The following is an 8,542-nucleotide window of genomic DNA, read 5'->3' as shown; positions in this document are numbered from 1 at the left end:
TCTGCTCTAGGTGCGAAATATACTATATTTCAATTATAACAATCGGGCAAAAAATAATGCGAAATGGATTAATGTTGGTCGTGCCCTGTCATGGCCCAGGCCAAGAGCAACTGCCGCAAGATGCGATGTTTACATATATTCCACAAAGCAGCTCGCCAATTCAACATCCATTTCGGCCTGTACAATATCTGTTTAACGTGAAAAATAGCGATGAGAAGACAAATTACGAAGTTTATTACAGAAAATGGTTGAAACGGAATTTGGTTCTGGAAAGGAGTGATCTGAATCTATCACAATGGTCTGACACGTTCAAATTGTTGAGAACGTTTAAAAAGGTTTAGATTATTCAAATTTATTGTTGAAGTAAAGTAATTCTATTTATTAATCGTTCTAGTTATTTGATAAAAATAGAAGTTTCAATAGATATTTGAACTTCACTGAGTAAATTTAGATTGATATAATAAACGTGGATTTACAATGAATAAATTTACTTTGCCAACTTCTGTTGTGAATGAAAAGGAAATGGTTGATCAATTCTTGATTAAATATGGAATTAATTTATTTCATACTATATTCTTATTATTATTACTATATCTATTAATAAGACAGAGAATGAAAAATACTATTAGTAAGAAACTACTGAAGTTACCAGTAGTGACGCCCGGCTCTCATACCTTGCTATTCGTCCTTGAACAGCAAGAGGACCTCGAGTACGGCTTGGGAAGGCCTTTCACGACTCTTAGACACGATCCTGGCCCCAGGAAATAGCCAGTGCCCGAGTGAGTCCTATAATAAATTACGATCCTGGCCGCGGTTAGTAGCCGGTGCCCGAGGTTAGGGACCCGGTGACCAGAGGTGAAGCCCGGTGCAAGGGCTCCCATCCCTTGCTATTTCGTCCTAGAATACCAAGAGGACCTCGAGTAAGGCTTGGGAAGGCCTTTCTCGACCTCGAGACGTGATCCTGGCCGCAGGAAATAGCCAGTGCCTGAGGTTGGGGACCCGGTGACCAGTAGCGACGCCCGGTGCAAGGGCTCTCGTACCTTGCTATTTCCTCCTAGAATAGCAAGAGGACCTCGAGTAAGGCTTGAGAAGGCCTTTCTCGACCTCGTGACACGATCCTGGCCACAGGAAATAGCCGGTGCCCGAGGTTAGGGACCCGATGACCAACTACAGCAACCAGTTCCGAGGATCTTAAACCCTGCTATTTCAGATCCTAATAGCAGGAGGACATCTAGTGGCAATCGGGAACGTTCCTCCCGTATCAGAGACCCCACTCATGGCAGACACCAGATCGTTCCTGTTCCTCTTACTCCACGCCCAACCCTGTTAGGCAGTGCGAAAGCACGTCCCCTCTTACCTAATAGAGGGAAGCATTTCTCCAAGGTGCTCAAGACCCTGTTCCAACCCCCGACTCGAACGAGGGAGGTTGATGGACGCCCCACCAAGCCTCCCGTCCCCTACTGCGGCCCACCTCAGATGCCAACTGAGTCTAGCCGGCCCAGAGAATTCTGATAGAAGAAGGTGTGGGCAAAAATCTACTCAGAGAAGAAAGACGGGAATGAGGAGAAGGAGATAGTGATAGTGAGCCATTATCTGGTTTCACTATGACTACTGAGGCGAGTGAGGGTAATGTAGACAGTGTCAGTGAGGGTAATGAGGCTAGTGAAAGTAATGTAGAGGGAACCGAAGATAGGAATGATGATCTTACAAGAGATATTCAACAAGGAAAGGAAAAAGGATCAGTAATAAAGGGGGACACAGACCTTGCAGTAGTATTAGCCAAACTGCGGAAAATGCAAGAGAAAATGGTAGAGAAAATATGGGATGTGAAAGAGGAAATAGGGGATATGGAAAAGGAAATAGGGGGTATAAAAAAGCAAATGGACAAGAGATTTGAGGATATGGAGGAGAAAATAGGCAACATTGATTCGAGAATAGCGAGTCAATTGGATAAGAGGGATTGGATTGGAAGGATGATGGTTGACACACCTAGTAAATAGAGTAGATGAGAGAGTGGACAAGAAAATAGCTGAAGTAGAAGAGAGACTAAGTATTCAAGTGAGAGAGTCAGGGAAGAAATCAAAAGAGGGAGAGAATAGAATGGGTCTATGGTTAGACAAGGCAGTGGAAGAATTGCAAGATTCTTATAGGAAGATGAATGAACAAATGTAAGAGTTAATAGAAGAGAGAGTCAGTCAACGTGATACGGAGATAAGAAATGAGATCAAATCAGATACAAATGGAATAGAGGGCGAAGAAAGTATTTTTTAAAACATAAGTCTATCAGAAAAAGTGATGATAGTTGGAGGGAAGACTGAGACTGGACGCTTAGAAACAGGAAACAGCTTGTCATGCGGCACATGGCACATCGCACATCGTTCTTGTCTAGCCATCGCATATAATGCTGTAGACCGTTTCCATTAGGCCTACTACTATAGTTTGTTTAAAACTACTTCATACTTCGCCTGCAGGGGCGAACTAACGTTGGTGGGAGCTGACAAACCAGTTCAGCCAATTGGAACGGGAATAGAACCACGCGGTAGTCATGGCAACAGGCATAGATGCCAGATTGTTTCACCCACACGCACAGTATCGCACACGTGCATTCTGAACCATAACTTCGCCAGAGAAGGTTTGCTCTGCGTTTGTATTGCGTATGGTCAGTGTTCTGCGTAAAATAATCACTATTATTAGATTTATAGAGTTGTGAGTGTGTCTTTTGATTGTACAGTGTGCGTGAGTGTGTTTTTTTAAATATAAGTTACAACTAAAATTTTTAAAGTGTACAATCATTTTATTGTGTATTCAATATATTTATCCGTGATGGAAAGTGGAGAAGCTAGGAGAAAGAGAGGTCACTCTAGTGTTCAGCCAGCTAAAACACCTCCTTATTCTAAAATCGGCCAAGGAACTGTTCTACGAAGTCAAACACGTGAACTTTGCATGTTGTGTACTTCTCCACAACAATTGTGTAATTTCTGCAAAACATTTTCTATAGGTTTTTAAAAATCTTTCTCAGAATAGCCAACAAGCTGCAGATTTTAAAATCAGAATGATATAGCTCACGAGCGAGTACTTCAGCCCAGGGTCTCACTAGTTTTTATAGTAAGTTTCATAGAAGCACGGAATAAAGAAGTGCTTATTGCTCATTACTTAGCATTACTTACTTAATTAGCATTAGCAAATGCATTTTTTTTATTAAATTTCATCTCTTGACTCACAAACTATTACTTATTAATCTCTTCATTACGTTGTTGAAGGGAAATACTCACATATTATGTGAGATGTCTTATTAAGACGTCTCACAGACGTATAGGCCTACTTCAGCTATGAATATTATTTATACTCATTAAGGTCAAAATAAGTAATGTCGACTATGTAGGCTCATATTGTGTCCCTTTGTGTTTTGTAAATCAGTTAATTCTTCGTCACAGACACACTTTTTCTCTATGTATTTAACACGACATGCAGTCAAAATTTATCTTTTGACTGCATGTCGTGTTAAATACATAGAGAAAAAGTGTTTTAATACATCGCAGCTCGGAATGGATCAAGGAACCATCATCATTATTATAGAGTTTTCTTGTACCCAAAATTGATTTGATGGAAAGTACCTACTGACCGCCTCTTCTTTCCCCGTCTGTAGGCTTATAAGAGAGTACTCATTATTCTCACTCATGAATGACTGTGTAAATACGGCAACACCGCGGCAGCTGCATCCCACCTTTTTGCTACTCACCGTATCCCTCCAAGTACGAAGTAAATTAAAACACACTATAGTTCCCGATATTCCATCTCTAGTCATGTTATTGTGTTAAATATGTTGTAATGAAAACTAGGATTCAGCCATTAAAGAAATGGGGTAACTGTTTTCCAATACATTTTCACATGATTAAGTGATAAAAATGGGCTTTGACAATATGGAGTCTCCCTGTATAGTACACACCCCTCTTCATTGTATTGTTTATACTAACTTGATTGTCCCCACATTTTATACCCTGTTTAAACACATACTCACACCATACATATTCAACATATAGTCATTCCACCCACACACACACACAGACATACCAAATGGTTCAGAAGACTCATATTATTCCTCCCTACTATTTTTATTTATTGTAATATTACATTTTTTCTCGATTAAAATCGAATCTTCAATTCGATATTTCAAAATATTAAAAACTTGATAGCAAATATCAGTGTAATCGATATGCGGACTAAATTTTAACCGGTAATTAATCAGATGCATTCGTGTTGAACATCTTACTGTGGCAGAGTTCTATTTCTGAATTGAAAGATAATTCTAAACAACCTAAAGGGTAAATAAATTTAAAATAGTTTCAAAATAGTTTTATTGAGAATAATAAATTGTAATAGTTGCAAATTTATGATTCTGGAGGTTGGCAATGATGACGTGTCTTGGCTTCACCGGAAAGGCTTCTTAGTCTCTCTCATGGAAAGATGGCTGCTGGCTTCTAGAAGTGTTTTATAGCTCTCTTGAAATTTTTCTATAAATTTGAAATTTAAAATGTTTTAATTTGAGATCTGAATAATTTTATTGTGTTCTAAATTTGTGTTTAATGTTTTGTGTAATTTGGAAAGCCTGTAGCCAACAAATGAGCCAAATATGAATAGATAAGTATTCCAGCTTTTATGTTTAAGTGTCAAAATGGTTTTGTTCAGTAAATTTTCGTGTAAACCTTCTATTAAAAGATACACATGAAACATTGATCGATAATCATGAAGATGAAAGCAAATTGAAGCAGAATGATGGTAGTGTTGAGATACAAGATCAATTATTTCAAGTTTCAGATAATGAATGCCTAGTTACTATTGTTGAAAAAGTCAATCCTAGTGAGATAGTAGAATTGAGTAAAGTAGTAGGTAGGAAGTTGTCTTCATTGAAAGTCAACAGTAAAGAAAGTAATATTGCTACATTGAAGGTTAGGAAAACTATAAACAAAGTGGATGTTTACATGAGACAGATTTCTGTAGAGGTTAGGAACAATGTAAACAAAATTAATCTTGCTTTGAATCAAGTTGATGAATTCAACTGAAAATTGAAAAGGTGTATGCAATGCATTATCTAGTGAACATGACTGACTTTTGTAAGCAAAATGGCTTGGTTGAAACAAATGAACCCATGAATAGAATCATGTTCTTGAAGAAAACAAAGCACAAAGTCACCATTGATGTGTTAGTATTCAAAGGTTGTTTCAAGTTGTTTATTGATATGATGAAAGTGAATCACATGATGAAAGGGTATTCCCCGGCACTATGTTATGAATAGGAATCCTGTGTCATGCCGGGATTCATAATAGCAATGACCGTCAATACTACGTATGGTAGAAGTCCATAATTGTATCTTTTTTCTTTCCTGTAGCCTATTTTCTTGGCCCTAAATCTTTTCAAATTTCGATTCTTTCCTGTCTTTGTGTAGTATTCAGTAAATTTCTTCTATTCTGCATATCTTAACCAATCTTGTCCATAGTCATTTGAATTTGTAAATTCAAAGTATGCTTCTGAAATAATATTAGAAGTTGAAATTGTAGCTTATTTTTTCTAATCTTTAAATTGTTGATAAAACTTAACTTTTCTAAAATCTATCTACTGTAGTGTAAAGAATTGTGTGCTTGTGACATATTTTTTCATCATGTATCACTTATGTGAAGTGTATCAATTTTGTGAGTGTTGTTTAAGGGAACTTATTATCCATTATCAATCATTCTCTCCCTTGAATTACTTAGGGAATTTATTTACCCAATTTTCCTTTTCTCTTATTTGTATTTTTTGGGGAACTTATTTACCCATTTTTCCTTTTCTCTTATTTGTATTATTTTTTTTAGGGAACTTATTTACCCATTATCTATCTTGATTTTCTTTGTATTATTGAAATGGTTTGTAATTATCATACAGTCTTCAAATTCAGAAATTATTTGAAAAATAAATGGTTCAATTTAAAAAATGTTGAAATTTTACTAATTGAAATGAGTTAAAGTTTGAATTTCCTCTAAAGTTTTTGTAATTGATGCCTTTTTTCTAAATTTTAAAAACTGTTTTTTTTTTTATACTTTGATATGATTAATTATTATCGTTTGAAATGGATGCTGGAGTGTATGTAGAATTTTTAGCGGGGTTTGATGATCAGAATTTTGCTGGTATATGATTGTTTTTTGAGATGGAAAACCATTATTGCCTAAAGAAGGAATAACAAGGTTATAACTTAGAGAGGCAGTAATGAGATAACATTTTTTGTGTTGAATAATTATGTTGATTGCCAAAGATGCAAAATGATGATCAATAATGTTGATTGCCATAGATGCAAGATGATTACTTATGAATATTGATTGCCATTGAAGCAAAATATTATTGATGTTTGAAATGATTTCTTGTTTAATGATTAGTAGTAAAGTTTTGTCATGAAATGTAGTTTGTTGTTAGAACATTGAAAAGTCGAAATAAACTATAGTATCCAACAAACGATGATTAATGATATTAAATAATTTGCTTTTTATAAATTATTTGAACAAAATTTAAATGAAAATTTTATAAATCTGTCTACATTACTAACTATGAAATCCTAAATGGAACATAAATCAAATTTGAAATATTGTACTCAATTATAAATTATGAATGTGGAATACTATATTTGAAATGTTATACTGAATGATAATGAAATGCAGATATATTGTATTATGAAATGATTTTCAGTGGAAGACCAATTGTCTGAATATGTTGAAGTATGTATTGAAATTAATTTTGTTGTGATGATCTGATGTTTTTTGCAATTTTGATAATGATACAGAGTGTTATGACATTTATGTAACTTGTATTTGATTATGTTCTAAATTTTTAAGAATGGATTAAATTTTATTATTTGAACAGTGAATAAATGAACATGAGATTATTACTATATTAACATTTTTGTAATTGATGTCTCTATTGAGTTTACGGAAACTTCAAAATTTATAAATTATTGCTGACTGTATAATAGGATGGTAACAATAAATTTCATTTTTATACTGATTACATACTTGTGAATAATTTTCATGTGCATTAGATTGTATTGGTAGCCTAATCAAATTTTCCTTTTTAGTTTATAAGCATATTAAAATAACAGGTACAGCATGGACGTTAACTTCAAAATAATTATCGTGTGAATCTTGAAATCTACAACACAAGTGAATGCCATGAAGAGTTTTAAGAACATTTGGGTGATTTTCGAACTGGTGTGACTCATTAATGATTTGCCGATGCCAATGCTACGCCAATGCCTACGCCAATGTCAACGTCAATGACTACGCCTATTGCTGAGTATGCAACTCAAGCTTCTGCACTACTTCATTACCTGGAGGTAATTGCCATCCATGTCCAAGTTTGCAACTTTAAACTCAAATAACAGTCACGAAAGAAACTGATTCAAAACAAAAAATACCTAAATTAATCCTGTATGCTGAACTCTAAACCTTGAAAGCTGAAAATATAAAAAAAAAACCAAACCCTACCTAAGTTAATCCTCACCTAAATTAATCTTGTATGCAGCGTCTATCTCTTTTCCAAAAAACAAGTTACATTGTCATTTCAAGCCTGAAATGTGCACTGTATGTATGATACAAAATTTACGTGACTTTGAGTGAGCTTGGCATGCACCCGTCTACTACAAGCAAGATGCAATGCTAACAGATGTCACCTGTATCGAGCTTGGTATGCATCAGTCGACTACAAGCATGAGGCCATGCTAACAGATGTCTCGTGTATCCATATCAGCCCAACACTACTTGTATCCAGATCAGCCCAACACTACGTGTATCCAGATCAGCCCAACACTACGTGTATTCAGATCAGCTCAACACTGGAGTCACACTTAACTGAAATTCATACTGAGTGCCTTAACGGACTGTTTTCAAAATTCACATCAATAAAAAATCAACCGTGTCAACAGTGAAAGAAATGGACATTTTTTGATTTGTTGCAATTTATATGAAAATTAAATGTTCCAATTCATCAATTCATTAAAAAAAATTCTGTTTAACATACTAAATTTTTATGCAATAACATTTAAATTTTCTATCTACTAAACTTATGTAAAATTTCAATAACTATTCTTTAAATATATTAAATTTCCTGAGAGATAATTTCCTTGAATTATAAAGCTATATCAAAAATTATTTTGATATTCTATATTTTGAAATATTGTTTGGAAATATATAACAAATGCTACTGATGAATTTTTATGATAATTTTCAATTATAGATGACATGTAATGTTTTTGTAGAAATAATTGTTCCTGTTCTCAAATCTTAAAAAACTTAAATTTAATTCAGGCTATTACAATGTAATGTAAATTTTTTTTAATTCTCAAACAGTAACATTTTTTATGTCAAGAGGGGGGTATTTGTAATATTACATTTTTCCTCAATTAAAATCGAATCTTCAATTCAATATTTCAAAATATTAAAAACTTGATAGTAAATATCAGTGTAATCAATATGCGGACTAAATTTTAACCGGGAATTTATCAGATGCATTTGTGTTGAAC

Source organism: Nilaparvata lugens, chromosome X, assembly GCF_014356525.2.
Source record: "Nilaparvata lugens isolate BPH chromosome X, ASM1435652v1, whole genome shotgun sequence".
In the NCBI taxonomy this organism is placed as follows: domain Eukaryota; kingdom Metazoa; phylum Arthropoda; class Insecta; order Hemiptera; family Delphacidae; genus Nilaparvata; species Nilaparvata lugens.
The sequence above is the reverse complement of the archived record's forward strand: the minus strand, read 5'-3'. Positions refer to the sequence as shown.